Source organism: Citrus clementina, unplaced genomic scaffold (genome assembly GCF_000493195.1).
Source record: "Citrus clementina cultivar Clemenules unplaced genomic scaffold, Citrus_clementina_v1.0 scaffold_8, whole genome shotgun sequence".
NCBI lineage: Eukaryota > Viridiplantae > Streptophyta > Magnoliopsida > Sapindales > Rutaceae > Citrus > Citrus x clementina.
Window position 1 is genome coordinate 13,828,707 of NW_006262022.1, and position 26,322 is coordinate 13,855,028.

Genomic DNA, 26,322 nt, shown 5'->3' on the forward strand with positions numbered 1-26,322 from the left:
ATGCAGCAAGCTAGCTCAGAAAGAAGATTACAGCTGGCAGAACTTGAAGAAATTCGCAATGACGCGTACGAAAATGCCAAGATTTACAAGCAACGAATGAAAGTCTTCCATGATAAGCAAATTATGAGAAAATCGTTCACTCCAGGTCAGAAAGTGCTTTTATTCAATTCTCGCTTGCACCTATTCCCAGGTAAGTTACGCTCTCGTTGGTCTGGTCCCTTTATTGTTCATACTGTTTTTCCACATGGGGCAATTGAAATTAAAGACCCAAAGAATGGTGTCACGTTTAAAGTTAATGGTCAAAGATTAAAGCCATATCTAGAGTACCAACCACATGAAGAAGACACTGAAATAAATTTGAGTGACCCACCAAATTTGAATTGATTTTTTTTCTTTTCGTTGATTTGATTTTTCTTTCTTTCTTTTTATTATTATTCTTTTGCTAATTGAAATTGTTTTTGCATAAGTGTGTTTATTTTACCATTAAGTTTTCTCTTATCATTTTTAATCATGAGTCTCATACTTAGACCGTTCCTCCTGAGCATTCTTAAACCACTTCAACGTGTCAAAACTCATCTCAAAAGGCAGATTCAATTTTGTAAAACACAACGCATTTGGGCTCTACAACCACCAGAGTTAGTAGCCTATGTTGAGGGTTTAGAACGCCAACTCAGAGACATTGAGAGAAGTGTTTACGACATCCAGTTGGAGCTTGAGGTAAATTCAATAAGAGGACGATTTTAATTTTCTTTGTGTGTTTTAATTTGTTTTTCTATTTGTGTGCTTTAGTTTATTACCCCGGTGAAGTGGCGGATAACGGTACTCCGTGACAATCAAGTCGGTTACTTCAGTTTCCCATAATAACTGATATTCTGAGGCGAAGGTATGGACAAAAACGAGATTCTAGCGAAACTTCACAAGCGATTCCCTTCACTTCCTCAGAATGCCCTCCTTACGATCTATAAAGCTCGGTCCGAACGCATGCGATTACTCATGAGGAATAACATACCTGCTGACATCCGTTGGTTAATCGAGGCTAAAGTACGATCGGCAGGTGAGTTACCTCCAAAATTTATTGCATACATGCCTAGTTGTGGTAAAGGAAATTATGCAAGAAAACGACGAGCTCGAAGAATTTATGTTGCTTGTCATAAGTGTGCCAGAATGAGTTGCAATAAAAACCCATGTTCTTTAGGAATGGTGTCTGATAATAGGGAAGATAAGATTCAATTCATTAGGGATGTCTTGAATAAGGAGTCATTGGATGATATCCTTTTGTCTCTTGAAACGCATCCCAGTGGATATGTGCAAGGAGCGATTCTCCAGTTATGGCCATTATTCCAGAAAGAGCATGCACGATATAGTCTCGGGAATCTGACTATAAACGACCCTGTTTGCCAGTTTATAAGAAAACTGGATAGGAAGCCTATCCTCGACCCATAGAGGGCGTTCAAGCCGTTTCTGGACGTAGAACCAGAGGAAGATGTGAGCCACAGTCGCAACTACCTGTAAATATCATTTCACTTTACTGTTATTTTATTTCACTATTGTTTTATTGTGTGCATTATTGTCTTTAAAAATTTTATTACTGTTTGCTTTTTCCTTATTACTGTTTTCTTTTTCCCTTTTACTGTTTCCTTTTTGACTAGCGAGCCACGTGCTTTACGCGTTATTTGACACTGACATTTTACCTCATACATAACTGTGATCCACTGTCACCAAGATTCTTAAATGTGATTTCCTTTTTGTCAAGCACTCACAAATTGTTTTCGAGAAGTATCACAATGGCAGCTACTCCCAATAGACAATTCAAGAACATTTGTGTGCTTTCTGGATTTACCTATGGCAAACATAAAGAGTTCGTTGAGGCAGCTATAGATCTTGGTCGAAGCATAGCAGCGAGAAAATTACATTTGGTGTATGGAGGAGGTAACCGAGGGTTATCAAAAATGGTCTCAGAAGCAGCTTTTATCAGAGGAAGTCAAGTGTTAGGCATCATCCCAAGAGTCCTAAAACCATTGGGCAGTTCGTCTGACTCATCAACTGGAGAAGAGTTAGTCGTCTCAGGTATGCAAGAAAGAATAACTGAAATGCTTAATTATGCTGATGCTTTTATTTTCCTTCCAGGAGATCTTGCAACACTAGAGGCACTTATGACACTAGCATCTTGGGCCCATCTACACATTCACCAGAAACCCATCGGTTTGTTAAATGTCAATAACTTTTATGATGGCTTTATCGCATTTCTTAACCATGCAATAAAAAACTATTTCATTCCCGCTAATGTGAAAAAAATTTTTATTTGTGCTCACACTGCTAATGAGCTACTTGATCTGTTACAAGCTTATAGACCGGAGCCAGACCCCTGGACCTTCGTGTTGGAGCGTCCAAATAATGATGGTAACAGTAGCAGCAATAAGAAGTACAAATTAGATTTAACTCTCCGCCTATAAATATTTTCTTCTGTGTTGCACCACCCAGGTGATGTCTTCTAAACTCTACTTCTTTCCTTTCAAACATTGAGGACAATGTTTCGTTCTGGTTGGGGGGAGGGAATAGTCGACAATTGTGAAATTTTGGTTAAGTTTTTACTAATTTTTGTTGTAGAAACTAACTGTTGCTAACTTTTTGTGTTGAAGATGGCTGAATATGGAGTGTAGTGACTCTAGAAACGCATCTTCATCGTTTATAAAAAAAAAAAAAAATTCAGACATTTTCTTTTTCTTTATTATGTGTTTATGTTTATTTTTCTTCTTTAATTTCTCCTCTATAAATATACATTTTCCAACTTTTGAGTCGAAGATGGCTGAATATGGAGTGTAGTTCCTCTAGAAACGCATCTTCTTTTAAAAAAAAAAATCATTTTCGTTTTCTATCATTTTACGTGTAACTTTTCTAATTAGTTTTTATGCATCATTTTCACATTTCTGCATGCATATTTTCCTTTCATGTTTAGAATAGGTTGGGGGGTAGAATGATGTTTAAAAAAAAAATGTGTGATTTGTTTTAACATTGGATGACATGATTAATTTCAAATTTTAGTATTTGTATTATCTTTGGTCTTAAGTGATGTTACGCTATGTTTGCTACTTTACATGTTGATGTCGGAGACAAATGTGAGTTGCTTGAAGGAATGAACATGTCATAATAAGTACCAAGTGAGTTTTTGAGCCTATTATTTTTCTTGGAGAATAACCCTTTTGCCCACTCTTTATACAGCTTAGCAGTTTATTATTTTATACACGATCTCTAAATTACTTTTGAGTTAACCCTTAAAAAAAAAATTGTAAAATAAAAAAAAAGAAAAAAGAAAAAGAAAAAAGAGTGTGTTGCTACATTTGGAGGCCCATCTAACTAGTAGATATGGAAGATTATTTAGAGCCCTAAAAGACGATGGAGAGGCCATCTTTGATCCGTTTGAGCCTTTCAAGCCATCCCTTTTATTTAATATCTATAGTTAACCCTTTTGAGCCTTTAAAAAAAAAAAAAACATTTTCTTTGTCAACTTATCATCTTGACCCACTCCGATTTGGAGTATTACCCGATATCTTATAAGTTCCATCACCTATTTATGTTTGAGAAAATGTAAATAATTATTTTGTTCAGTGAAGTTATGCCAAATAAAAGCAAAAAAAAAAACAAGAAAAAACAAAAACAAAAACAAAAACAAAAGTTGTTGTTTCAAAAGAATAAAAATAGGTGAAATCCACCTTGCAACTTCCAAAAAAAAAAAAACAATTCTCTGCATTTTTCTCAAACATACACTTTGTTTTCCTTATTTTCCTTATTTTCCTTCTTTGTTAGCCATGTCCCTAGCCTACGTTTCGTCCTAATAAAAGTCCTTCTTGATTTTAGGGAACTATAGTTTGAAGTAGAAGCTAGTTATATGGGCTAAAAAGATGTAGTGATGCATAATTAAAAAAAAAATAAAAAAAGATAAATAAAGTGGGTTGACTAACATTTTATTTGACTTGAGATCGTATTATTTCTAAGCTGAGGGCATATTTATTTCATCTTGGTGAGAGCATGTAATATCACTTCTTTATTATTTTCTCTCTCAATTACTATTCATTGGAGTGACTATTTTTATTGGGATTAATTTATTTGTGAGAGTGTCACTACTTCCAGTGAGATTTTGGGGTTTGACATGTCATTCTTGAGAGTAGCTAAAACAAAGTCTACTGGGCTAATTCATGTGGATGGTTGATGTGGGTGTGATGTTGCTTTAGACTGGAGATAATGCTTATACTTTTATTTGATTGCTATCATTAATCTGATGGAATAAATACGAGTGTTTCTATTAAAACAAAAAAAAAATTATTTTGAATTTGAATTTTGTTTTCGCTTTATTTGCTAGGGACTAGCAATAAGCTGGTTGGGGGGTGTGTTGAGTGTTAGAAAATGCATATTTATAAAGGAGAAAACCGTCATTTTACATTTTAAGTCTTACTAACAACCCTTACTTTTATATATTTAACCTTCTTGTGATTTAATTACATGTGTTTTATTTTAATTAAGTATTTTATGTATTTTAGGGGCATTATAGTCATTTCACAATAAAGGAGAGATCAGACGGCAAAACGGACATCACTTTTGAACTCAGGACGGTCGAAAACCTTAGGAGGAGCATAAAAGGAAAAATGGCACTATTCACATGTACGGTACTATTCACGTGTACGGTACTGTATACGTTACTGTTCACGACACTGTTCACATAGACGGATGATGATGTGGCATTGACCGATGATGTAACTTTTCCAACTTTTGAGTCGAAGATGGTTGAATATAGAGAGTAGTGCCTTTAGAAACGCATCTTCTAAGTTAAAAAAAAAAAAACCATTTTCGTTTTCTATCATTTTAAGTGTAACTTTTCTAATTAGTTTTTCTACATCATTTTTACATTTATGCATGTATATTTTCCTTTTATGTTTAGAATAGGTTGGGGGGTAGAATGTTGTTTAAAAAAAAAAAATTGTGTGATTTGTTTTAACATTGGATGACATGATTAATTTCAAATTTTAGTATTTGTATTATCTTTGGTCTTAAGTGATGTTACATTATGTTTGCTACTCTACATGTTGATGTCGGAGACAAATATGAAGGAATGAACATGTCATAATAAGTACCAAGTGAGTTTTTGAGCCTATCATTTTTCTTGGAGAGTAACCCTTTTGCTCATTCTTTATATAGCTTAGTAGTTTCTTATTGTATACACGATCTCTAGATTTCTTTTGAGTTAACCCTAAAAAAAAAATGTAAAATTAGAAAAAAAAATGTGTGTTGCTACATTTGGAGGCCCATCTAAGTAGTAGATATGGAAGGTTATTTAGAGCCCTAAAAGATGATGGAAAGGCCATCTTTGATCCGCTTGAGCCTTTCTAGCCATCCATTTTATCAAATATCCATAGTTTACCCTTTTTGAGCCTTTAAAAAAAAAAAACTTTTCTTTGTCAAAATTCTCATCTTAACCCACTTTGATTTGGAGTATTACCCAATATCTTACAAGTTCCACCACCTATTTTTGTTTGAGAAAAATATAAATAATTATTTTTGTTCAGTGAAGTTGTGCCAAGCAAAAGCAAAAAAAAAAATGTTTCAAAAAAAAAGAGAGAAAAAATAATAATAACAATAATAGGTGAAATCCACCTTGCAACTTCCAAAAAAATAAAATTCATCTGCACTTTTCTCAAACATACACTTTGTTTTCCTTATTTCCTTTCTTTGTTAACCATGTCCCTAGCCTACGTTACATCCTAATAAAAGTCCTTCTTGATTTTAGGGAACTATAATCTGAAGTATAAGCTAGTTATGTGGGCTAAAAAGATGTAGTGATGCATAATAAAAAAAAAAGAGATAAATAAAGTGGGTTGACTAACATTTTATTTGACTTGAGATCGTATTATTTCTAAGCTGAGGGCATATTTATTTCATCTTGGTGAGAGCATGTGATATAATTTCTTTATTATTTTCTCTCTCAATTACCATTCATTGGAGTGACTATTTTTATTGGGTTTAATTTATTTGTGAGAGTGTCACTACTTCCAGTGAGATTTTGGGGTTTGACATGTCATTCTTGAAAGTAGCTATAACAAAGTCTACTGGGCTAATTCATGTGGATGGTTGATGTGGGTGTGATGTTGTTTTAGACTGGAGATAATGCTTATACTTTTATTTGATTGCTATCATTAATCTGATTGAATAAATACGAGTGTTTCTAAAAAAAAAAAAATCATTTTGAATTTGAATTTTGTTTTTGCTTTATTTGCTAGGGACTAGCAATAAGCTGGTTAGGGGGTGTGTTGAGTGTTAGAAAATGCATATTTATAAAGGAGAAAACCGTCATTTTACATTTGTATTTTATTTTAATTAAGTATTTTATGTATTTTAGGGTTATTATAGTCATTTCACAATAAAGGAGAAATCAGACGGCAAAACAGACATCACTTTTGAACTCAGGACGGTCGAAAACCTTAGGAGGAGCATAAAAGGAAAAATGGCACTATTCACATGTACGGTACTATTCACGTGTACGGTACTGTATATGTTACTGTTCACGACACTGTTCACATAGACGGACGATGACGTGGCATTGACCGATGATGTGGCATTGACTGATGAGGTGTCACGATCCTGTTGGACTAAAATTCTTATGTACTGTTGATGGTGACGTGGTAGCATCTCAGTGGACGAAAAATCTCACGTACGGTGCATGCATCACACAGGATTATTTTCAACCAAACCGTGTTACTGTTCATCCGGGTCAAACCGTGTTACTGTTCATCCGCGTGGTCAAACCGTGGACTGTTGACTGATGACGTGGCGCAATCCTGAGCGTCCAAACTGTTTTTAATCCGATGGCCATGATTTATTCCATGTATCTATAAAAAGGGGGTCTCCCCCCCTAATTTGATATCTCTGAATCCATTTTTGGGATCCATTTTCTGTAATTCCTTCTCCATCTTGTATTTTCTTCGTATTTTAATAAATTTCCATTTTGCCCCTAGTTCAATTATGAGTGGCTAATTTTCTTTCAAGCTTGGGTTGAAGGTGAAGTCTCAACATGTGTCATGGGCTTAATTTGGTAAATTTATTTTCTCTTCCCCTCTAGTTTTTGTGGATGTTTTGACTTCTCGTCGACAAATAATAATATTCTTGTCTAGTACTGCCTTGGTTTCACCGGCCCTCTAGTACAAGGTTATTATTATTTGGCACGATAAGACCTTAGCATCATATTGATTAGAGCGTGGTTCATGAGGTGTGGATTCCCCCCTCATGATTTAATTGGCATTAATAAGGAATATTTAGCCCATGATGCATGTTGATACGGATCCAGATACCCAAGTACGTCATTTCAATATAATTCTCGTCAATTTATTCTCGCCATTTCAATACCAATTTTAGAATTTATTCACGCCATTTATTTCAATTCCAATTTTAGAATTTATTATCGCCATTTCAATTCCAATTTTAGGATAATTTAAATCACTTCCACCACAATTCCAATCACCAATTCACAAAATTAATTCTACGCAATTAAAATCCACCTCCTCGTGGGATCGACACTCGTCACTATTAGTCTATACTACAATAGATTCGTGCGCTTGCGAGTACATTAAAATTTGCACAACAAGTTTTTGGCGCCGTTGTCGGGGAGGTAAGTAATTTTAATTCATAGAATTAATTTTTGTGAATAATTTCTTTTATTTGTTTTCTTGTATTTTTTTTAATTATTAAGAAAAAAAAAGAAAAAAAAAGTGAATCTACATTTAAAGGTTAGTATTTCTTTTCTTTTTCTCTTCTTTAAAATTCTGTAATTTAATTTTCAATTTATTTTTCTTTGTAATTTTTTTTATCTTATTAATTTATTTTTAGTTAATTTATTTCACGTATTTATTTTTGTGTATTTTTATAGAAAGGTTTTAATAGCGCAATAAGGTTAGTATCGTAATTTCTCCCTCTTATTTATTTTTATTTGTTTTGTTCCCATCTTTATTTTCATTTTATTTGTTTTGCATACATGGTCGTAGGTCATTATTACCTAATCTTGAACCTATAGACCTTGAATTAGAAAAAACACTTCACACACACAAACAAATTAAAAATAAAATGGATTTGCAACCACAGGAGAGGCCATTTAAGGACTACTTCAGTCCTTTAGCTAATTTTAGCACATTATGCATAAGATACCCAAATGTAGCTGCTAGGAGCTTTGAACTAAAACCTAGTGTGCTAAATTGTCTCCCCACATTTTATGGCCTAGAAAATGAGGACCCATATAATCATCTGAATGATTTTCATGCTATTTGTCAAACGTTTAAATACGAGAATTTTTCAGACGATGATGTTAAACTTAGATTATTCCCATTTTCTTTAAAGGATAGAGCTCGTTCATGGTTAAATACTTTACCTGCTAATAGCATCACATCATGGGAACAAATGGTAACTAAATTTTTGAATAAATATTCCCAGTGCATAAAACCAATGCTATTCGCAGGGAAATCTCGGAGTTTACCCAGAGAGAGGACGAGCAATTTTTCGAAACATGGGAGCGATTCAATGGGCTACTCTTGAAGTGTCCACATCATGGGTACGAGAAATGACACCAATGCCAATACTTTTTAGAGGGATTATTGCCGAATGTGCAAGAATGGCTAATAGCAACAAGTGGTGGAGAGCTAATGTCAAAAAGTGCATCAGAAATTTGGGAGTTTTTCCAGCGACAAGCAGATAATTCCCAACAACGGAGTCGATCACTCAGGAGTACTAGAAGAATTAAAGGAGTGAATGAGGTTCAAATTGGCAAATCAACTTCGGGAATCAAAGAAGTCAAGGAGATGGTTGAAGGTCTTGCTCGACAAATAGCATCGTTATCAACTGCGAAATCAACAGAACCACATGACCATGACTCATACTCAGATCAAGTCAATGCCATAGGTGTAATGAGAAAGCCATCAAATTACAACCCATACTCCAACACATATAACCCTGGATGGAGAGACCACCCCAATTTTTCATGGTCTCAAGGATTCCAACAGAATGGACCAGCAACTCCAGCTCTACCAATGCAACCAATTCCACAAAATCCTCAAGCCTCTCAGCCCCCATTTAGACCATACAATCAGAACCAGAACTACACTCAGCCCAGACCATGGGAGGATGCATTCCAGAATTTCAAGAATGTTACTCACTCCACGATTGAGCAACAGAACCGCACCATTGATGGACTACGAAATGAGTTGAGAGCAGGCTTCAATTCACAAGCCCAATCAGTTTCAAGCCTCGAGAAGATGGTGGGACAACTTGCTTCTTCAGTTCAGACCTTGGCAATGACTGTTGAGAAAGGCAAGTTTCCAAGTAAATCAGTGCCTAATCCTAAAGGAGTACATGAAGCAAGTACCAGTTCACCGCAACAGCATGGAGAGGTCAAAGCAGTCATGACCTTGCGAAAAGGAAAAGAAGTCGACAACAAAGTGGAGATGCCGGTGACAAAAGAAAATCAAATTGTACCTGTGAGTGTTGAGGACTCATCACCGGAGGAGAAAGAAGAAACCAACCCACGAGAATACGTTCCCAAAGCTCCATTTCCTCAAAGGTTAGCTAAAGGCAAAAAGGGAAAATCCACAAGTGAGATTCTCGAAATCTTCAAACAGATCACAAGGTGGTAATAGGATTTTTGAAAAGCAACATTGTTTCACGCTTTGGATTCCCTCGAGCAATAATCAGTGATAGTGGTGCCAACTTTTGTAACAAAGCATTCAAAGCTCTTTTGACAAAGTATTCAATCACACACAAAGTGGCAACTCCGTATCATCCGCAAACCAGTGGCCAAGTTGAGATCTCCAATCGAGAAATAAAGCACATATTAGAAAAGACGGTGAGGCCAGACAGAAAATATTGGTCATTAAGACTTGATGATGCCTTATGGGCATATAGAACGGCTTTCAAGACCCCGATTGGGATGTCACCCTACAGGCTAGTGTATGGAAAAGCTTGCCACCTACCTGTGGAACTCGAGCATCGTGCATATTGGGCCATCAAGAAATTCAATTTTGACATGCAGCAAGCCAGCTCAGAAAGAAGATTACAGCTGGCAGAACTTGAAGAAATTCGCAATGATGCATACGAAAATGCCAAGATTTACAAGAAACGAATGAAAGTCTTCAATGATAAGCAAATTATGAGGAAATCGTTCACTCCAGGTCAGAAAGTGCTTTTATTCAATTCTCGCTTCCACCTATTCCCAGGTAAGTTACGCTCTCGTTGGTCTGGTCCCTTTATTGTTCATATTGTTTTTCCACATGGGGCAATTGAAATTAAGGACCCAAAGAACGGTGTCACGTTTAAAGTTAATGGTCAAAGATTAAAGCCATATCTAGAGTACCAACCACATGAAGAAGACGCCGAAATAAATTTGAGTGACCCACCAAATTTGAATTGATTTTTTTTTTCTTTTCATTGATTTGATTTTTCTTTCTTTCTTTTTATTATTATTCTTTTGCTAATTGAAATTGTTTTTGCATAAGTGTGTTTATTTTACCATTAAGTTTTCTCTTATCATTTTTAATCATGAGTCTCATACTTAGACCGTTTCTCCTGAACATTCTTAAACCACTTCAACGTGTCAAAACTCATCTCAAAAGGCAGATTCAATTTTGTAAAACACAACGCATTTGGGCTCTACAACCACCAGAGTTAGTAGCCTATGTTGAGGGTTTAGAACGCCAACTCAGAGACATTGAAAGAAGTGTTTACGACATCCAGTTGGAGCTTGAGGTAAATTCAATAAGAGGACGATTTTAATTGTGTTTTTATTTATTTTTCTATTTGTGTGCTTTAGTTTGTTACCCCGGTGAAGTGGCGGATAACGGTACTCCGTGACAATCAAGTCGGTTACTTCAGTTTCCCATAATAACTGATATTCTGAGGCGAAGGTATGGACAGAAACGAGATTCTAGTGAAGCTTCACAAGCGATTCCCTTCACTTCCTCAGAATGCCCTCCTTACGATCTATAAAGCTCGGTCCGAACGCATGCGATTACTTATGAGGAATAACATACCTGCTGACATCCGTTGGTTAATCGAGGCTAAAGTACGATCGTCAGGTGAGTTACCTCCAAAATTTATTGCATACATGCCTGGTTGTGGTAAAGGAAATTATGCAAGAAAACGACGAGCTCGAAGAATTTCTGTTGCTTGTCATAAGTGTGCCAGAATGAGTTGCATTAAAAACCCATGTTCTTTAGGAATGGTGTCTGATAACAGGGAAGATAAGATTCAATTCATTAGGGATGGCTTGAATAAGGAGTCATTGGATAATATCCTTCTGTCTCTTGAAACGCATCCCAGTGGATATGTGCAAGGAGCGATTCTCCAGTTATGGCCATTATTCCAGAAAGAGCATGCACGATATAGTCTCGGGAATCTGACTATAAACGACCTTGTTTGCCAGTTTATAAGAAAATTGGATGGGAAGCCTATCCTCGACCCATAGAGGGCGTTCAAGTCGTTTCTGGACGTAAAACCAGAGGACGATGTGAGCCACAGTCGCAACTACCTGTAAATATCCTTTCACTTTACTGTCTTTTTCCTTTTTACTGTTTCCTTTTTCCTTTTTACTGTTTCCTTTTTGACTCGCGAGCCACGTGCTTAACACGTTATTTGACTCTGACATGTTACCTCATACACAACTGTTACCCACTATCACCAAGACTCTTAAATGTGATTTTTTTTTTGTCAAGCACTCACAAATTGTTTTTCAAGAAGTATCACAATGGCAGCTACTCCAAATAGACAATTCAAGAACATTTGTGTGCTTTCTGGATTTACCTATGGCAAACATAAAGAGTTCGTTGAGGCAGCCATAGATCTTGGTTGAAGCATAGCAGCGAGAAAATTACACTTGGTGTATGGAAGAGGTAATCGAGGGTTATCAAAAATGGTCTCAGAAGCAGCTTTTATCAGAGGAAGTCAAGTGTTAGGCATCATCCCAAGAGTCCTAAAACCATTGGGCAGTTCGTCTGACTCATCAACTGGAGAAGAGTTAGTCGTCTCAGGTATGCAAGAAAGAATAACTGAAATGCTTAATTATGCTGATGCTTTTATTTTCCTTCCAGGAGATCTTGCAACACTAGAGGCACTTATGACACTAGCATCTTGGGCCCATCTACACATTCACCAGAAACCCATCGGTTTGTTAAATGTCAATAACTTTTATGATGGCTTTATCGCATTTCTTAACCATGCAATAAAAAACTATTTCATTCCTTCTAATGTGAAAAAACTCTTTATTTGTGCTCATACTGCTACTGAGCTACTTGATATGTTACAAGCTTATAAACCGGAGCCAGACCCCTGGACCTTTGTGTTGGAGCAACCAAATAATGATGGTAACAGTAGCCGCACTAAGAAGTACGAATTAGATTTAACTCTCCACCTGTAAATATTTTCTTCTGTGTTGCACCACCCAGGTGATGTCTTCTAAACTCTACTTCTTTACTTTACAACATTGAGGACAATGTTTCGTTCTGGTTGGGGGGAGGGAATAGTCGACAATTGTGGAATCTTGGTTAAGTTTTTACTAATTTTTTGTTGTAGAAACTAACTGTTGCTAACTTTTTGTGTTGAAGATGGCTGAATATGGAGTGTAGTTACTCTAGAAACGCATCTTCATTGTTCGAAAAAAAAAAATTCTTTTTCTTTATTAAGTTTTGATGTTCATTTTTCTTCTTCTTTTTATTTTCTCCTCTATAAATATACATTTTCCAACTTTTGAGTCGAAGATGGTTGAATATAGAGAGTAGTGCCTCTAGAAACGCATCTTCTAAGTTAAAAAAAAAAACCAATTTCGTTTTCTATCATTTTAAGTGTAACTTTTCTAATTAGTTTTTCTACATCATTTTTACATTTATGCATGTATATTTTCCTTTTATGTTTAGAATAGGTTGGGGGGTAGAATGTTGTTTTAAAAAAAAATTGTGTGATTTGTTTTAACATTGGATGACATGATTAATTTCAAATTTTAGTATTTGTATTATCTTTGGTCTTAAGTGATGTTACATTATGTTTGCTACTCTACATGTTGATGTCGGAGACAAATATGAAGGAATGAACATGTCATAATAAGTACCAAGTGAGTTTTTGAGTCTATCATTTTTCTTGGAGAGTAACCATTTTGCCCATTCTTTATATAGCTTAGTAGTTTATTATTGTATACACGATCTCTAGATTTCTTTTGAGTTAACCCTAAAAAAAAAATGTAAAATTAGAAAAAAAAATGTGTGTTGCTACATTTGGAGGCCCATCTAACTAGTAGATATGGAAGGTTATTTAGAGCCCTAAAAGATGATGGAAAGGCTATCTTTGATCCGTTTAAGCCTTTCTAGCCATCCCTTTTATCAAATATCCATAGTTTACCCTTTTTGAGCCTTTAAAAAAAAAAAAACTTTTCTTTGTCAAAATTCTCATCTTAACCCACTCTGATTTGGAGTATTACCCAATATCTTACAAGTTCCACCACCTATTTTTGTTTGAGAAAAATATAAATAATTATTTTTGTTCAGTGAAGTTGTGCCAAGCAAAAGCAAAAAAAAAATGTTTCAAAAAAAAAAAGAGAAAAAATAATAATAACAATAATAGGTGAAATCCACCTTGCAACTTCCAAAAAAATAAAATTCATCTGCACTTTTCTCAAACATACACTTTGTTTTCCTTATTTCCTTTCTTTGTTAACCATGTCCCTAGCCTACGTTACATCCTAATGAAAGTCCTTCTTGATTTTAGGGAACTATAATCTGAAGTAGAAGCTAGTTATGTAGGCTAAAAAGATGTAGTGATGCATAATAAAAAAAAAGAGATAAATAAAGTGGGTTGACTAACATTTTATTTGACTTGAGATCGTATTATTTCTAAGCTGAGGGAATATTTATTTCATCTTGGTGAGAGCATGTGATATAACTTCTTTATTATTTTCTCTCTCAATTACCATTCATTGGAGTGACTATTTTTATTGGGTTTATTTTATTTGTGAGAGTGTCACTACTTCCAGTGAGATTTTGGGGTTTGACATGTCATTCTTGAAAGTAGCTATAACAAAGTCTACTGAGCTAATTCATGTGGATGGTTGATGTGGGTGTGATGTTGTTTTAGACTGGAGATAATGCTTATACTTTTATTTGATTGCTATCATTAATCTGATTGAATAAGCACGAGTGTTTCTAAAAAAAAAATAAATCATTTTGAATTTGAATTTTGTTTTTGCTTTATTTGCTAGGGACTAGCAATAAGCTGGTTGGGGGGTGTGTTGAGTGTTAGAAAATGCATATTTATAAAGGAGAAAACCGTCATTTTACATTTCAAGTCTTACTAACAACCCTTACTTCTATGTATTTAACCTTCTTGTGATTTAATTACATGTGTTTTATTTTAATTAAGTATTTTATGTATTTTAGGGGTATTATAGTCATTTCACAATAAAGGAGAAATCAGACGACAAAATGGACATCACTTTTGAACTCAGGACGGTCGAAAACCTTAGGAGGAGCATAAAAGGAAAAATGGCACTATTCACATGTACGGTACTATTCACGTGTACGGTACTGTATATGTTACTGTTCACGACACTGTTCACATAGACGGACGATGACGTGGCATTGACCGATGATGTGGCATTGACTGATGAGGTGTCACGATCCTGTTGGGCTAAAATTCTTATGTACTGTTGATGGTGACGTGGCAGCATCTCAGTGGACGAAAAATCTCATGTACGGTGCATGCATCACACAGGATTATTTTCAACTAAACCGCGTTACTGTTCATCCGGGTCAAACCGTGTTACTGTTCATCCGCGTAGTCAAACCGTGGACTGTTGACTGATGACGTGGCGCAATCCTGAGCGTCCAAACTGTTTTTAATCCGATGGCCATGATTTATTCCATGTATCTATAAAAAGGGGGCCTCCCCCCCCTAATTTGATATCTCTGAATCCATTTTTGGGATCCATTTTCTGTAATTGCTTCTCCATCTTGTATTTTCTTCGTATTTTAATAAATTCCCATTTTGCCGCTAGTTCAATTATGAGTGGCTAATTTTCTTTCAAGCTTGGGTTGAATGTGAAGTCTCAACATGTGTCATGGGCTTAATTTGGTAAATTTATTTTCTCTTCCCCTCTAGTTTTTGTGGATGTTTTGACTTCTCGTCGACAAATAATAATATTCTTGTCTAGTACCGCCTTGGTTTCACCGGCCCTCTAGTACAAGGTTATTATTATTTGGCACGATAAGACCTTAGCACCATATTGATTAGAGCGTGGTTCATGAGGTGTTAATTGGCATTAATAAGGAATATTTAGCCCATGATGCATGTTGATACGGATCCAGATACCCAAGTACGTCATTTCAATATAATTCTCGTCAATTTATTCTCGCCATTTCAATACCAATTTTAGAATTTATTCTCGCCATTTCAATTCCAATTTTAGAATTTATTATTGCCATTTCAATTCCAATTTTAGGATAATTTAAATCACTTCCACCACAATTCCAATCACCCATTCACAAAATTAATTCTACACAATTAAAATCCACCTCCTCGTGGGATCGACACTCGTCACTATTAGTCTATACTACAATAGATTCGTGCTCTTGCGAGTACATTAAAATTTGCACAACAATGGGCGCCCAAAAACAAAACTGTGCAGGCCCTGTTAAGGCCCAAAGTGGACAATATCTTGCTAGGTCTAGGTTGGGTCATGACATTTCGCTTGCAAAACAATACCTTTTTCTTCTTTGAAATTCAAATTCAAGTAGTTAGTCTCATAAACCATCAATTTTCCTATAAGTGAACCTGTAAAGCCCCAAATCTAACATGTGTGAAGCACGTGAAGAAGGAGGTTACTTACAAATCGTAATCCTTACTCATAAATTTCAAACTGAAATACCTCAAATTCTTATTCAAATAAATCCACAAATTCACACATTCTACACTAAATAGTCTCTCCCAAAAATATCAAAAGTCTCAAACTCCAAATTACAAGTTCATAACAGAAATAAACTAAATAGAAACATGAGCTCATTCCTCTTCTTATTCAAATAGAAAACAGAAATGAAATCACTAACTCCAAAGCTAGGCACACATTTCAAACGGAACTTAATCTGCAAAAAGTAATGACGATGGGTGAGCCGTCAACTCTATAAGTAAAACCATTCCTAACACACTAGCCCAACAGATACCAAAAATATTGTAAGCCTTCTTCCATTTAAAAACATATGTTACAATTCATAAATTTCATAAAAACAACATATTTCAATAAGAGAACATAATTTCATAATAATTCAAAATATCTAAAGAATAATCAACTGTGAAAGCAAATCACATAACACATACACAGAAAGCATATAGTTAGCTTATGCCACACAGTGTCATCTATAGTCCCGGTGACCCAGCCAGAAACAGAATTCAGAATATTGTGTGCACACTCAGAACAGAAACCCAATACTGGTCTAGACAGATATATCGTATATTGCGATCAAAATCAGAATCAGAATCAGAATAACTATGGACAATGAGCCAAAACATTTGGAATCCTATACAATCATAAATAATTGAAATCAGACATGGGTACAAAACATTCGTATCAGATTCATAAAAGTCCATAACAATAATTTAGGCTTGCATAATATTTTATAGACAAAATTATAATAGGCAGTCATGTCATAAAATAATTTACATGCTGAAAAACATTTATGAAATATTTTGTTAAAAGGATTTAGATTTGAAAACATTTTCATAAACTGATTTTGTAATGAAAATCCATTAATCTTCTGAATAGTATAAAAACTCTTATAATAATATCAAAATACTTATACATATCCAGTATAATAGGAATGAAGTCACTTACCTCGATAAAGAGATTTGAACTAACACACCTCTAAGCCTCTAAAAGTCTCAATTACCTCCAATACCTTAACAAATATAAGATATAACTATTAATAACTTATCCTAAGAATCTGATTTGCTAATTCATACCCGTACTAGTCTGTTCTTAACATTTTAACTCTTAATCTAAAACTCAAAATGACATAATATTGTAAAGAACCATTATGGACATCCATACGTACCTCATATAAAATTTTCAAGAGGATCCGATACTAAAAATATTTTCAAAACTATTTATTGCTTGACAAATTCAAAATTGTTTCACAGTATCTTAACCGAACAGAATGTATTCTGAGAATTTAATAAATTCAGATACTAATCTGAAAATTATGAAATTAAAACTGGAAATACTAGACACATGTATCAACTCCTATATAAAAGTTAAGAATGTTTTGAGTTCCTTTAATAGTACAAATAAGTTTATGAATCTGATTGCCTTGCTGGAATCACAGTTTTCCAGAATATTAGTGTTCGATTCAAAAATTCATATAGAATTGAAAAAAAATTCAAATCTTATAAAATAAAATTTAATCAATAAGCCCTACATGTCTAGTTTTCAGAAATATAAAGTTCTAAAGAAATATCATTCAGAAACTATATGTTTAAAATTCGAGATACTCATATTGTCCAGAATTTGTCCAGTGTGCTTAATACACCAAGGGTTGATTAATAAAACCCACAATAAATCAAAACCCTAAACAGAACCTAAACACACCTTAAATCATGTATTATAATTTGTATCAATCTAAAATCATGCTAATATAAACCCTAAATAGAGTGATTGGAAATCTCATGGAGAATAAGGAGAGTAAACTTACCAATTGTTTTGATTCTCTCCTAAACAAATGTTTTAATCCAAGGTTGGATTGAAAATGAAAGGGGGTTAGGGGGGTATTTATAGGATTCCTTAATGATAATAGATGGCTAAGATTTTGCCACCACAACTCTTGATCAATTGTTGAAATTATCCTTCATAAATACCTTACTAGTTTCTAGAATTCTTATATATCTCTACAACTTTCTTACATCATCACTTATGTCCTAGATTATGTCATTACTTCTCTTAAAATTAAATATTATATATTATTAATATTATTTTAATACTTAAAGGGGCTTGTTAGTTCAAAATGAATTCTATTATATTTAGGTGAGAGTAATTGAACCTTACAGAACCCTTAGTCATAACAGACATATCAACATATTCTTCAATGGCCAAAAGTTTAGGATGATATCTAGGATGGACAGATCTCAAGATTTTTCTATAAATTTCTTCTTCAGAAATAGGTTTTCCAAGAGCAAAAAAATCATTAACCGTAGCAATGATTCTAGAATTAAATTCAAATATGGTTTCATGTTCATGCATTTTTAGATTTTCAAAATCATATGTAAGTTTCTGAAGTTTAGAACGTTTTACCATATTGTCGCCTTCAAAAGTAGTTTGGAGTATATCCTAAGCGGCTTTGAATGTCTTGCATGTAGAAATTAGTTGGTGCTGAAACATATCATCTCCATTAACAATGTCAGTAAGTCCTTTTGCATTATATCTAGACACATTAAGTTCATCATTAGTCCATTCTTTGACTGGCTTGAGAAATTCTACACCATCTTTATCAATTTTGATAGGTGAAATATATCTTGTGCGTACGCATTGCCAAACTATTTCAAAAATAGCTGTCAAATAAATTTCCATTCTTTGCTTCTAATAAGCATAATTTGTCCCATCCAGTACAAGTGGACAAGCCAAAGAGCCTCCCTCTCTTTGCAAACTCATACCTACAAAATAGATCTAGGTTCCAAGAATCTCACTAAATAAATAGTTAGTGTCCCGTTCTGATACCAATTGAAAGGAATTTAGATCTATTGAAAATAGATGTAGGCAATTAAAAACCAAAAATTAATTACTTAATTAATTTTTCCGCAAGTACTGTTCACGGTTATTGTTCACCTACTGTTCACTGCAACTTTTCACAGTTATTGTTTACGTTTGCTATTCACAATTACTGTTCATCTGCATAAAAATTATTAATTTTCTAAAAACACAATAAAATGTAGAAAATAAATGACACGGAGATTTTTACGTGGTTCAGATTAATCAATCCTATATCCACGAGGCCACGCCCAGATGAAAAATAATTCACTAAGTTGAGATGTTATAACTTATGGATTTACCAAACTTAAGACTCTCACTTACAGTTTATCACCATACAGTTTACTCAACCTTAGAATGGATCTACTTCTCTTGAATAATTACTACCCCTCTTGATCCACGATCCTCAAGGCACTTCGCAAAGTGATTAATAGTACTTCAATTCTTCAATGTCTAGTGATCCAAGATCCACATAAACTCTCCACAGACATGAAAAGAAGATAATAAAATAAATCAACACAACATTTTGCGCCAAATCTGGATTCTCTAGGGAGGAGGCTGAATTTTGCTTCTCTGCATTATGCTCTGTGTTGCGCATCCCGTCAATTGTGAAATATCTCTATTTATATAGGCATTAGGGTTTCACCAAAATAACAAGTCTTAAAACACTTGGATTATTTCCAAATAAGAGTTTCTTTCCTCTTATAATTCTTATGAATCTGAATAGGAATAAATCTGATCTTCTTACCTTACTTGTCTCCCAAGAAATATCTAGAGTATTTAAAGAACTTCTTGTTTGAACTAACTTCTTGCTCTAAATAGATCTCATGCGCCGATTATAGAATCCCACCATTAATTGACTTGCCAAATTAGACATTTAATTAAATTAGGAAACAAATATTTCTAATAAATTGGAATCTCACTAAATTAGGGAATTAATAAATTAATCTCTATTACAAGATATGCAATAAATAAACTTCCAATTTAACTAGACTGGCCATAAAATGCCAACTCTATAAATAATGGACTTAACAGACTCGTGTTGTGCCCATGCCGTGCCTCATGCCGTCCAACCCATTGGCCACCTCTACTTCCAACCAAGCCATTTGGGCCATTGCGAGGGAGATCAAATTTCATAATGAAAAAATTATGTCTTTTACTGAGAAAGACCAATTTGAAAATAGAATAGTTAAGCTTTTGAAATATCGAATTTGTCAATGAGATTAGAAGCAGATAATGTTGAGTTTGCGAAGGATTTTGAGAGAGAGAAAGATTTAAGATTGGAAATATTGTATGAAATTGAGAGAGAAATGGGAAAGATGGAAGACAAGTGAGTGTAAGTTACTGGTTTTAAAGTTAAGCCTATTTTTTTCTATTATTAAGTATTCTTACTATTTGAGCCATTAGATTCATTTAACTTAAATCCAAATGGCTAATTATTTACTCCAGCATGCTGTCAATAATGTAGTTGAGTTATAATTTAAAAACGGTAGAAAGTACATGTCTAGGGATTCCCTAGAATGAATGGCCGAGAACATAAATCGGCGATAACTAAAAGAAATCGGGCACATTTGGTTGAACTGGTCAGCCCAATATGACATACATTGTTCTTCAAATGAAGTTGGACAATAGATACCTCTATGTAAATCTCAATACCTTATTATTTTTTTTAGCTATCCCATTAAAATAATTAAAATTTTATAAATTTGTTACAAAACTTATTCTTAATGCCATAATTAGAAATTTATAATGAAAGACCAAATATTTTGTTTTCTTTCATATAGGTAACACCCTATGTTCATTGACTATTTTTAAAAATTAAAAACAAATTAAAAATATCCATAAAAATTACTTTAAAATGTAAATCTTTTTAATTAAACAGACGTATAAATATTATTTCTTGATCATACTTTCAAAAACATAAAAAAAATTAATTTATATTAGTAAATTATCAAAAATAATAATTTTAAAATAAATTCATTCAAAATGATGTTTTATTTGTACATGGCATACATTTGAATGGCAGTAACAATAATGGTAGTTTGCAAAATCCAATTGAATGTCTAATATTTAAAGTATGCAAGGATTAAATTGGAAGAGAATTGAATTAAAGTTGTAAAGGGGTAGTTAGAAAATAAATTATTTGTATATGAAAAAGCTATGTGTATGATATAAACTAATGCTTGCCTAAAGAAAACAGACCTAGTGTTAATATGAAGCATGCAAAAGACAACAATGAAACATGATAGATTTATGAATTTGTATGGAGAGCGTGAATGAAAATTTTGTGCAAGAGGCATGGATGGAATTGTAGGTTGCGAGTGATCCACGGATTCTCAAAGTTAGCTATAAAATGATAAGAAATGTGATGTTAATCAATTGTATTGTTAGTATAATATAGAATTAAAATGGTTCGAATGAAAATGATGGCCACTAATAATATCACCTAGTCAAATAAACTGAGGGAAATTTGTGAAAGTAGCAATAAAAGTCTAAGAGTTTTCAAATTTTACCCTTATAACTTTTTCTTATTATGACTAGTTAAATATTAGTTTTTCAGACAAAATAGCCTTCATTGCTTTCAATAAAAATTACAAACAAACACCACTCTTGTAAATTCATCAAATCTCATCAAACACTCTCAACGTTCTCAACAAGTCACTAAACTTCACCACTCTGACAAATCACCGAACCTCATCAAAAAAATAAAGTATTTATGAGGTATAATTTTCTCACTTGAATATAATAGAATTTACTTTAAGCTAACAAGCCCCCTTAAGTATTAAATAATAATAATAATAATAATATTTAATTCTAAGTAATGATGACATAAGCAATGACGACATAAATAATGACATAAGTGATGATGTAAGGGAAATTTGTAGAGATAATTAGGAATTCTAGAATTTAGAAAGATATTTTTGAAGGATAATCTCAACCATTAATCAAGAATTATGGCGGCAAAATCCTAACCATCCATTAGCCTTAAGAAATCCTAAAAATACCCGTTTAGCCCTTTCATTTTCAATATAACATATAAATTTCACCCTCTTGTATTCTAAATCATAACATTAAGAGTAGAGAAATCCTCAAGTTAGAAATGTTTAGAGAAGTCAAGGTTAAGAAGTAAATAACACTTCAACTGTAATGTAGGGACAAAATTATTTTCATAGTTAACTTTAGTTTTAACTAATCCTTTATTTTGTGATGGCTACAATGATGTGATTGTTTGTAATCTAAATTTTTATATGGTCGGCTATGCAACCTAATTTGTGATACTTTTACTTAATTATATTATGGTCAGCTCTACCGCCTATATTATAATCCTATTTTGTTTAATCTTTATATGGACGACTCTATTGCTTATATTAAATATTGTTGTCCTGAAATAACGCTGTGTGTGAATTCTGTTGCACATCTAGTAACTTCACATATTATGACACAAGTTGCATTGAACATATGCATTTTATGGATTATTTTATAAGAACACATTTTAGAAAATGGATTTGTGAAAAATGGTTGTTTTACTACAAGGTTGTAAAGTTCTCAAAGAGGGCAAACCCTCAAAACTAAGTAAAAAGAAATCTTTTGGGGACGACGATATGCAACGCCCAAAAGATCAAACCTTGGGTTTTATGATGGGCTCAACATTGTTTCAATAAAAAAATATATCTTAACTTTATGTAATAATAAAGTTCTTAAAATATAAACTAAGGAATCTCTATTTGTCTCTTACTTTTTGTAAAGAAGCTTTGCTTGCTTTGTAAAAATTTTTTAGAATTCATATTTTTATTAAAAAGTAACAGTATGTTAAACATCTTTTACTAAAATAAATATTTTAGTGGAGTGTTACAAATTGGTATAAGAGCCAAAGGTTTAAAGTAATTCTGTAGACCATCCATATGCACAAGTCAATGGGAAGGACAAGGCTCGGCTTTTTAGTTAAAACTTGAAATTAGGATGATTGGAATTCTTACATTTGATTTGTCTGACACGTAGAAATTAGATTAAAAAGTTGTTGAGATGTCAAGTGCTAAGGGTAACAAAAGTAGAAGGAGGGAAGGAACTTCAGGGAGCAATCTGTAATTGATCAACTTACAAACATTGTGGCACGACTCTTGGAAAGGGAAGTTAGAAGAGATGAACATGCTCAGGCAATGAACAATGCAGAGAGCAAACTTAGAAGATTAAATCCACCTACATTCGAAGGAGGTGTAGACCCTATTGTAGTAGACCAATGGTTGCGAATCATGGAAAGAATGAGAAGCAGCCAAAGTGCCAGAAGAAGAAAAAGTCACTTGTGTCTCCTTTATGCTACGAGGTGCTGCAGAATACTGGTGGGACTCTATCAAATGAATTCATAATGAAACAACGATGCAATGGGTGGAATTTAAAGAACACTTCTATAACAAATACTTTTCAGAGACTGTTCGCTTAGTCAAAAGAAGAGAGTTTGTTTATTTACAGTAGGGAATGATATATGTGCTAGATTACATCCAAAAATTTGATGAGCTCTCTCGATATGGCTTACATATAGTTGCAACGGAAGACTTCAAAAAGGACCATTTTATGCAAAGATCTCGCAAAAGAATTAAAGGTAGCTGGAGTTCATGATGCTTCCTTCAACGAACTCATCGATTGAGCCTTGGTAATCGAGCAAGTAGATGAAGGAAAAACAAAGAAACAAATGGAGTGCAGACTAGGGGAATTTTCTAGCTAACCACGAAAGACAACACTCAAATAACAATAAGAGAAAGGGGAACGCCAGTGGTTCAAAATTAGAATAAAAGTAAGTGCCTAAAAAATCATCAGAAGGAAGTCCTACAAAAGCCACGATGCAATCAGTATGGTAGAACTCACCTTGGAGAATATCAAGCCAATACCAGAACATGTTTTAAATGTGAAAGGGAAGATCACTTCAACAAGGATTGCACAAGTATTCACACTCACCAAAACGAATGCAGAAAGAAACCCCTCAGAAATAGCAAGTGAACTATCTATCTTCAAAATTCTTGCACGTGTGCTAATAGACTCAGGAGCTACACATTCATTTGCCTTACCAGCATTCATTAAGAAAATCAAAAAGGTCCCTGACGTAATAAATAGCCCTTTTAGTGTCAAGGTACCATCGGCTAAAATATTAAACTCAAAACAACTAGTTAAGCCATGCGAGGTCAGCATTAGTGGTCATAAACTATGTGTTGATCTAATAATCCTCAAGATGCATGACTATGATGTAACTCTTGGCATGCATTGGTTGTCGAAGCACCATGCCTAGATAAATTGTAAGAAAGAAGAAGTAACTTTTCGACCACTACAAAATGAATCATTTACCTTCAAAAGAGGGTGTAAAGATAAAAAGATGCATGTCATTTCTGCTTTAAAAGTAGCCAGACTTTTAAAGGGAAGATGTAAAGGGTACTTGGCAAGTGTGGTCATCATAACATGAGAGCAAAGGCCAAAATTGGAAGATATTCTAGTTGTCAATAAATTTCCTGAGTGAAATACTAATTAGGCAACCCAAGAGGGGAGGTGAATTGGGTTTTTAAAACTTAAGATAAACAAAGCACATAAAAATTCAATATATTCCCTTAGTGAAATAAAAAAACAATAAATTTAATAAAGCACAATAATAAAAGAGTAAGGGAATAGAGAGCAAACACAATGAGTTTTGCGTGGTTCAGACATCCCCGCCGACATCCACACATCCAAGCTCACCCGGCTTCAGGATTTCACTATCCAAGCCTCCTAAGGCTTCAAGTTCTTTACAATTGACTTCCAAGGTGTCAATAGACCTTTACAACAAGAGATTATCCCCAATCTTTTAACCCAAGTGTATCCCAACACTTACAACTTGATTTTACAAAAACGGTTACAAATAAATTTCTCTCACACAATGTGTTTGATTACAAATGAAAGTCCAATGTGTGCGAATGAATGAATACACAAAGTTTATACTCATATTGCAGAGGAATGTTTAATGATAACAATAGTTGTATCAATTAAAATGAATTTGATTTGAGCCATTTTATAGTTGAAGAAGAAAACTAGCCGTTACTGACTTTCTGGTGATAACCGACTTGTCACTTTGTGAATTCGGCTTGCTGCTTTATATTACCGTTATATTCAAAGATTTGAATTTTTGCACATCCGATTTACTACTTTCTGAATCTGGTTAGCCGCTTTTATTTCAAAGAGTTTCTGTCCATAATCGATTTACTGCTTTCTGAATCCAGCTAGCCGCTTGCTACAGTGAAACAACTATTTCTGAAATTATAGTTTTGCCCCAACACTTTCTAAAATTTTACTATAGCCCAAATATTTATAAAACTTTACAAATAAGTTCATTTTTAGAATTTTAAAATAATACTTGTTAATTTCAAAGTCCTCAACACTTTTCGATTCAAACCATAAACTTGAAAACAACTAATTTCATAAAATCATTTTCTTATTATAAAAACATAATGTGTAATTCTTTATTTATCCAAAACATGTGGTTTGTTATCATCAAAATCAACATTTTATAGCCATATAGGCTAACAGTGTCCCACTTTTTTATGATAAGAAAACACATTATAAAATTTTGATTTAATTATGAAAAACTCCCCCTTAATAAATGCAAGATTAAAAAGCCCCTCTGCATGAATGCACATGAATATTTTTCATAACAAATAGTTACATATTATATATCCCCCTTTATCATCAAAAAGAATAAAAATGCTCCCCTTATTAGGCATAAAAACCTTAAGACAAGCATATTAGTTCCACATTAGTTTCAAAACATAAGTGAAAAAAGTAACAACAACTATATCAAATCATCATCATTTCTCAAAATCATCAATATAATCACATATCAACCATCAAAAGAATGCTCAAACTACATGTTATTCTACCCCTTTTGACATCGTCAAAATGGTATATTACTTTGTCTCCCCTTTTGACAATAAAAATGTTCAAAATACATATTATCCAAAATGAAAGCAGCAAGAATTAATTAAAGTTGCCGAGGCAACTCCCCATATCAATAATCAAGAAAACAAGTAATAGATCAAGTAAAGGCATGCAAAAGTTATAAGAACATATTTATCCAAGCTCTATAATTATTAATTACATTTTAGAAATCAAGACAACTAAACTCATCAAAGATCTAATGTGACATTTTAATATAGCTTAAAAAGTCTCGTATGCTTAAAAATCTCAAAGTATATGTATTTCTCTCCCTTTCAATATCATTTGAAACAAGTAATGCATATTCAACAATACATTGATAAAGTAGAAAAAATGCATCTATTCACCAATCATAGATTGCATATGATCAAACTTCATCAAATACAATGTAATCATCAAAGCACATTCTTTATCATCAAAACTTAAGCAAAGCATAAGTATATAATGGCAATATATAGATAATCAAAATCAACATAGTTATTAAGATAAGCCATCATTATGAGCTAAAAGAACAAGTGATCAAATTCATAAGTACAATAAGTCATATATGCCAATTTTATAAATGAATGATGATA

At 33.6% G+C, this 26,322-nt stretch overlaps 1 non-coding gene across 1 annotated transcript; it reads right to left on the reverse strand.

Annotated features, from left to right (window-relative positions):
- Positions 1-8,486: 8,486 nt before the first annotated feature.
- Positions 8,487-8,590, reverse strand: LOC112096568. The gene has a single exon (XR_002904469.1). It is a non-coding gene; the product is annotated as a small nucleolar RNA R71 (small nucleolar RNA).
- Positions 8,591-26,322: the final 17,732 nt, after the last annotated feature.